General features: G+C 34.7%; 1 long non-coding RNA gene across 1 annotated transcript; it reads left to right on the forward strand.

The window, feature by feature from the left end:
- The first annotated feature begins 6,811 nt into the window (after positions 1–6,811).
- LOC121130571 (uncharacterized) lies at positions 6,812–7,203 on the forward strand. Its single transcript, XR_005868754.2, has 3 exons — positions 6,812–6,922; positions 7,001–7,018; positions 7,091–7,203. It is a non-coding gene; the product is annotated as an uncharacterized lncRNA (long non-coding RNA).
- The last annotated feature ends 399 nt before the right edge of the window (positions 7,204–7,602 follow it).

Raw genomic sequence — 7,602 nt, forward strand, 5'->3', positions numbered from 1 at the left:
CCTTCCTGTGAGAGCGTAACAACTTCCACACGTGAGACCATGTCCAATCAGGAAACAAAGAAGATCGAAATTGCAGCCCTCCTCCGAGCGGGAGGGCATCATAATAACATTAAGGAACAGGTTGGGGCCTCGTTGAAGAGAATATACAACGTTTCCAAGCGCTTGGAGGCTGGGGGTGATCTCATGCATTCCCCTGGGGCTGGCAGGAAGCCCACTGTCTTGTCCATTGCCGACATGGCCAGAAAGATGGGAACCTCGAGATCAACTGTTTCAAGGGCATTGAAAAGGGCTGGAGGAAAGTCCCTGAGGCATACTGAACGCCCTCTGCTAACTGAACGTCAGCGAGAAGTCAGACTTGAGCTTGCAAAGAAAATCTTGCATGATATCAAGAGCTCATCTGGACGCATCATCATTATTTCAGATGAGAAAACTTTTACGGTCGATCCTGTTTTCAACAGGCAAAATGACCGTGTTGTGAGCTTTGGAGATGTGCAAGATAAGCACCGCTATGTGGCAACAACAAAGCACCCTGCTTCGGTGATGATGTTGGGCCTCGTGGCCTCCAACGGGAAGGCCATGCAGCCGGTATGGTTCCCCATTGGCTCAGATTAACAGAGGAGGATTATGTGAAGATTCTGGCGTTCAAGGTCCTTCCGTGGATCAAATCCATAGTCGGCAACTCTCCTTGGGTTTTTCAACAAGATGGAGTACCCGCCCACGCTTCCAAGAAAGCTCACGAGTGGCTCAAGGACAGCATGAACTTTTGGCTAAGGACTACTGACCCCCTCAGAGCCCAGATCTGAGCCCACTAGACTTCCCTATCTAGGCGCACGTGGAGACCAAGGCCTGCAAAAAACGACACAAGAACATAAATGCCTTAAAGGCTGCTGTCAACAAGGCCTGGGCCTCCATGGACGCCGATTACATCGAGCAAGTCTGTGGTAGCTTCAGACCTCGCCTGACTAGTGTCATTGAGTCTAATGGTGGCTACATTGATTAAATTTGATCACAAACTATTTTATTATTCTAAAAATATATGAATAAATTGTTTCTCAAGTCATTCAAATGTCATATTGTCCGCGATATGTTCTGAACAAAAATCGGTAAATAATTATGCACGGCCCAGTATATTCAATGCACCTTGGTGAAATTGAGCCAAATATAAAAGTTTTTCAACTGTCTCTGGTTTCTCTGGAAGAAATACTTTTCAAAAAGAGCAGTCAAAATCAATTTACACTATTATACAATTTATATATGCAAGACTATGTCGTTATGTTCCTAAAGGTTCACAATAAGAACTAAGGGATTTGTAAAGAAAACTGGGTCAAGCAACAAAGGAACTTGACGTATTTAAAATGAAAAATTGTCAAAACAATTTTTTCTAGATATATTTCATAATTTTTTTTTATTAAAAGGAGAAAAACTATATGCATATATATTTATACTATGTATATAAACCTTTTTATAAATAAATGTTAGACTGTTCCGATTTTGGTTTCAAAATTTTCTCCCCCTCCACAAAAAAATCTTCCTTATGGAAACAATCAAAAACAGATTTTGGCAAAATTTGAATTATTTGAGGCCAATTTAGGGGTGACATATGGCATTTCAATTTGAAAGAAGGTTTTTTTGTGTGTGTCAAATTAATATTAATGTGATCTGTACCACGTTAAAGATGCCCCAAGATGCCTCAAACATACCCAAAGTGAGTAATTTTGATCCAGTTTTGTATGAACGCTCATCAAAATGAAATTACACCATATTTACATATATTTGATCTTGAACAAGGGGAAAATTCAAGTTAGATATTTAAAAATGTATATAGTTTTTGACATTTTAATTGTACCGTTCAATTGATTTTAATATCAAAGATTAACCATTTATTGAAAGACCAATTACATTTTTATTTTTTTAATGATATGTGGAGTATAATATTTTCGTTGAATAGCAATGGTTTTTTTTATCATTTTTAGCTTGATTGATCATTAGTAGCAAAAATATGAACGGTAGTACTAATAGAAAAAAGAAACAAAGTTCGTAGAGCTATGTATGAAAAAAATTGTTGAAAAAGAGCGTGTGTGTTTTAGTAAAAGAAGTGAGTAACTTGATGAAAAATATGGTAGCTCTGAAGGTCGGACAAATTGATGGACACATAAATAATAATAGATTATTGTAATAAGTCAACTTCCATTAACTTGGAATATAATATTTTCACTCATAACGAATTTTTTTGTAGAATAAATTCCTATTTCATTTTCAGTGATATTTACTTTTTAATAAGAATTTAAATAATTTTCACAATATTCAATCTATGTCATTTTTTTTTTCTCGGCCTGGACACATCATCGCCTGCATCTTGCTCTGGGATAGCATGAGTTGGAGTTGTTTCATTGTTAAAGTTAGCCGACTTGAGTGTGGAGAATTTATTTATATAGAAATTTAAGTCTGCCGTTACATATATCCAATCCTCAGAACCTCCTATAGACGTAATATAGTTATTATTTGAAGAGGATGACACTGAAGAAGTAGTCCGTCTTTGATCATAGTCCACAGCCTGTTAAATGGAAACCCACAAGGAGTCAACAGTCTTATCTCCACCCTTATTGGACTCTTTCTTCAAGACGCTCCAGACATAGTGGTCTAAGGGTTCATATCTAGGGAACTAGGAGACCGCATTTTCATTGGCCATAAAGCTTCAAAAATGTATGGAGTGCAGGTCTTTGCTTTCCCTACGATCATGACTCCTGTTTGTTGGTGTATTTGACCCATCAAACTCCTTGAAAGCCTGTGCAAGGATCATATGCAGTTAGTGTGGTTAGTTTCGTAAACTCAATAATGCCATTGAGGTGGGTCTCACACAGATGTATACAAAAGGGTTCGTGGCAGTAGAATTTCTAGAATTTGGTATTGTTTCTTATACAGTATGGCCCGTTGCTTCTGATTAGTAAACTTTTACAAACATGGATCTGAGGTTTGACACGATATTGAGGTCCAAACTTGATCTGGATTTAAATATCCCACCCTGTAAACATCAATGTAACTTATTCAACAACTAGTACATGTTAAAGTTAATAATAACATACGCATATAAGATTCGAAGTGCCTTAATTGGTTTCTCTGTTGGAGAATTGAGGCATTGATTGAGAAAAAACAAAGACTAAGGCTGAGTCGAGGGCCCTGCATCATATTTAAACATATATAAATATGCCTTTAAATGCATATATTTTTAACATAAAAAAAACCACTTTTGTGCTATGTCCTTGTAACATGTAGATGACAAAACGAATTTAAGCACCACGCTAATGGAACTTTACTCACATCTGTATGTTAATATATTACCTGTTTGTTATTGATGTAAATATGAAAGCTATGTAAAAGCAAATCCATATTTCGTGGAGTTATTGAAGTACATTTTATTTTTTTAACTATTAATGTACAATCTGAGATTTGTATTAAAAGAAAAAATAATATAAAATATAGGGTGTTGAATCGCAAATAAAGTGTCATACTATAGCATTATCTCACATACGAGGAGCTTTTGAAAAGTCCATGAAAAATCCGAGAGAAAGCAATGCCGGCACGTATTTACTTATTATCATCTCTTGGAAGAACACACAACAGCTTTCAGTTAGATGGCCTATTTCTTTCTGTTTGGTATTTGTTTGAATCGAGGAATCGGCCCAAAAGATTATGGTGACTGTCTTTTGACTATATAAAAATGTTTATACATTATAATATATTTATTTTATTTATTCATGACCAATTTAGAACAAAATTTTAGTTCAAACTGTACACCAATTTTTTCGATCTTTTTTGTATTTCCATCTGTAGAGAGTGGTCCATTAAAATCAAAAATTTCAAATTTTAAACTTTAACAAAACATAATTTATTAATTAAGATTTGAATTTTAACAAAATTTATTCTATAAATAGATGTGTGTCTGAGCTCGCATAACCATTAATGTACCTTCCTTGTCGACAATAAGGGCTTCCAGATGACAGCAGAAGCCTTTGCATCCGCCATAGTCTTCGGTGGTAGGTTAAAACATCGACAGACAAAACTTCGACAGACAGATAAAATGACAAATGGACAAAACGTCCACCAATAGAACGTCGACAGAAAGATATTACATTTCAAAATATGAAAAACTGTTTCTACAACATTTCATTACAAACATTACAGGCTCAATATATATATACCCCACTACCCCTACATAAACTAATAGTAAGTAACACTCACAAACCCCTATTTATACCTCGAAATTTGGGGTTATTTCGGGTACTGCCGGGCATCAAAATGAGATGAAACCTGAAAAAGTCTCAAATTTTGGGGGCCCTTCGGGGTGTTAATGAAGGTGGGGTAAATTTAAATAGTGGCGTTGGGTTCAACCCATTTTAGGCTAGGCGGACTTTTTGAGGAGGGTACATATGGGTTGTGAGGGGATCTTTAACGGTGAGTTTCATCCCATTTTGGGACCAGGCCATACACAAAAACAGCCCAAACATTTGTGTGGAAGGGGGCACATGTAGGTTGTGAGGGGATTTTAATTGTTGGTTAAATAGTGTCGATGAGTTTCATTCCATTTTGGGCCAGGCCATACACGAGAACATTTCAAAAATTGGGGGGACATATGGGTTGTAAGGGGCTCTAAATGGTTGGCTAAATAGTGGCAGTGGGTTTCATACCATTTTAGGTCACGGTGTTGACTGAAAACACTTCCAAATTAGGGGCATGGGGAGTTTATATTGCTGCTGGCTTATGTTTCAGGTGGGAAATGTCTGAATGGTATATAAATCACAGCACCATTTGGAGTAGGCCTTCATTTTATATTCTACGGTCGACCTTCTGTTATTCGACGTTTTGTATGGTCGACGTTTCGTCGATTCAACATTTAATATATTCGACGTTTTGTCTGTTGATGTTTTGACCGTCTACATTTTGTCCGAGCATCGCTTCCCTTCGACATACACACAAAATTTATAGCCAAACGGGTTTTCATCAAGGCTGTAAATTACCAAAAGTGTAAAAAGAGAGTTCAAAATAATCCAAAAGACTCATTCAATAGAGTTTTGCAGCAGAGAAGATTCATTTTCTTTCATTGCAGGTGTTAAAAGTGCCCTCTCTACCCGTAAAATGTTCTTTCCACCCATTTGTTTGATAGCTGTCTTTACAGTCTGGTGTGAAACTCTGAAATCTCTGGCATTGACCTTCATAAACTGGAGGGTAATGGCCTGGGTTTTTTTCTTTAACTCATATGGGTCGATTTGGCGGATTGACAGAGCCCTTCTTCCTTTTCAAAATTTCAGATTTCCACCCTTAATCTACAAGCAAATCCAAAATTCTACCTAAAAAATAAACACGATTTGCATCAATAAGCATGCCCTATTATTTTGAATATGATTAACGTTTGCTCTAATATTTCTACTACGATGTAGAAGTTTTTATCCATGATACCTATTTCGTTCATCACGTAATTATACCAGGCGGTACAATGAAATCTGAAACTTACTAAATCAAAAATTAATTAAAGTGGAATGTTTTAAATTAAGTAATATTTCCATTTTGTAAAGCATAAGTACTTAGTTACAAAACAAAACAAATCTGAGCCGTCTGGCTAACGAGCAAGTCACTAACATAACACTTAAAAATTATTGATAAATTTACATTTGTTCACTCAAAGCGATTGGGCGTCTCGAGGACCACTGTATACGCCGTCAGTAGGCACGAAATGTTGGAAAGGAAGAAGGGTTCTTTCAAAAAAGCCAAACTGGACCCAAAGTCAGCCTCAAGTCAATGAGGCCCAATACAAGAGATCTAAAGAGTTAAAAAAAAGTGCGAGACTATTTGAAATTAGTTTTTTGAGTTCTTTTGAATTATTTTTACAATTTTGGCCCCCAAACGTTATCCAAACATGGAAGTCCTCACTCTCAGCCATCACCAAGCCGCTATGACAGAAGACTGCCATTATTGTAACTAAGAGTGGCTACATTCAGTATTAAGTGAACTCAGACACACATCTATTTATAGTATGTATTTCAAAGAAATTATATTAAAAAATTATATTGTTCTTCAAAAAATAATATTGTTCTTCAAAAAAATTTTTGAAGCTTAAAATTCAAAAAAATAATATCCTTTTGAAGTGTTCAGATTTGAATGTACCGCTTGGTATTTCTTTTTGATGTATGTTTATAAAAGTTTTCTGATTCAGATGTTAATGCATTTGATAACATCGAAACTCCTCTCGATGAAATCAATTTTGCTCATCCTGTAATTTTACTGTGATGATTCATTCCGCCCACAGATCAAGTTTTTAACCATTTTTGTTTAAAATTTAGTAAAAGGGCTACTAAGTAATTCAGAACCCCGATAAGGACCCAAATCCCCAATTTGCTGCAGTGCCTCTAAACAATTCATGTGCCACTACCATTCTTTTGAGTCTTTGTCATCTTTAATAAGTTTTTGTTTGTTTCAGCTCATTGTTCGTATTAAAAAAAATATATATAGTCGGTGGGTTCTGTGAAATCGAGAATACATTTTTGTATGAAACGATTACTATACCACAAATGATAATCTCTCATTGTTTTGATCCACTCTTACCAAAAAGTTAGATGAAATATTAAATAAGTCTCCATTCAAGAATCTCCTCTTAGAATTGTAAAAATTATCTTTTTCATATACACCTGATTATGAAAATATCAATTTGTCATTTGTCTATACGTCCTTTATCAAAGTTAAACATGAAGAAATATCGATACACATGTGAAACATGAATCATCCCTTTTTTTATTTAAAGTCGGATCAGTATCGACACTTTTTCAAGTCAGTCAGGGTCCTTACATCAATATGTACAGTATTAGAGTTTTTCTATTTCTGTTTACCTTACTTTATATTGTAACAGATGAAGCGGCCTCTGGCGGAGTGAGTAAGTAGCATAGCATATCTTGTAAAATACAATTTAAATAATTTTGCTTTTATATTTCATTTTCCAACTCCTGAAAAGAACTTAATTCCGTTGGTGGTAAGAGCATTAATATATCCAGGGTCTAAGACCAAAAACATATTTTTAAATTGGCTTTTATTATTTTTTAAGGGCCTACAAAAGCACCCAACATGATAAAAAAAACAATAGGTAAAAAATATATTTGATAGTTTTATAAATCATGATAATAGTAAATTTAATTACAGTTGGATTCAAAAAAACCAATAAAAAAGGCAAGTTACCTTTATTAATAGTAAACAAGAATAAAACTTTATGTTAAATATTTAACTTCAATAGTATTTGACTACTTTTTCAAGATTTTTAATTTGTGTTTCTTTGTTTCATTCCTAATTTGGTTTTATTCTTCAGATATACATATAAAAAAAACTCATCGACTTAAAAAAGGAGGTAAGTTGACGTTAATAAAATTAATTGCAATATAGAACTATATAGTTGTTTGAGGCAAAGAAAAAGGCTTTATAAAAAAGATTAACTGCTCAATTAGTTTTCAATTTATTTTAGAAAATATTATTCAAATCATACAATCAATAAAATCATCTTTTTTACCATCTAAGAGCCTAAAAAAGCAAACATAAATGCCAAGGGAATGACAGGTAAGCAAT

This window comes from Lepeophtheirus salmonis, chromosome Z (genome assembly GCF_016086655.4).
Source record: "Lepeophtheirus salmonis chromosome Z, UVic_Lsal_1.4, whole genome shotgun sequence".
In the NCBI taxonomy this organism is placed as follows: Eukaryota; Metazoa; Arthropoda; class Copepoda; order Siphonostomatoida; family Caligidae; genus Lepeophtheirus; species Lepeophtheirus salmonis.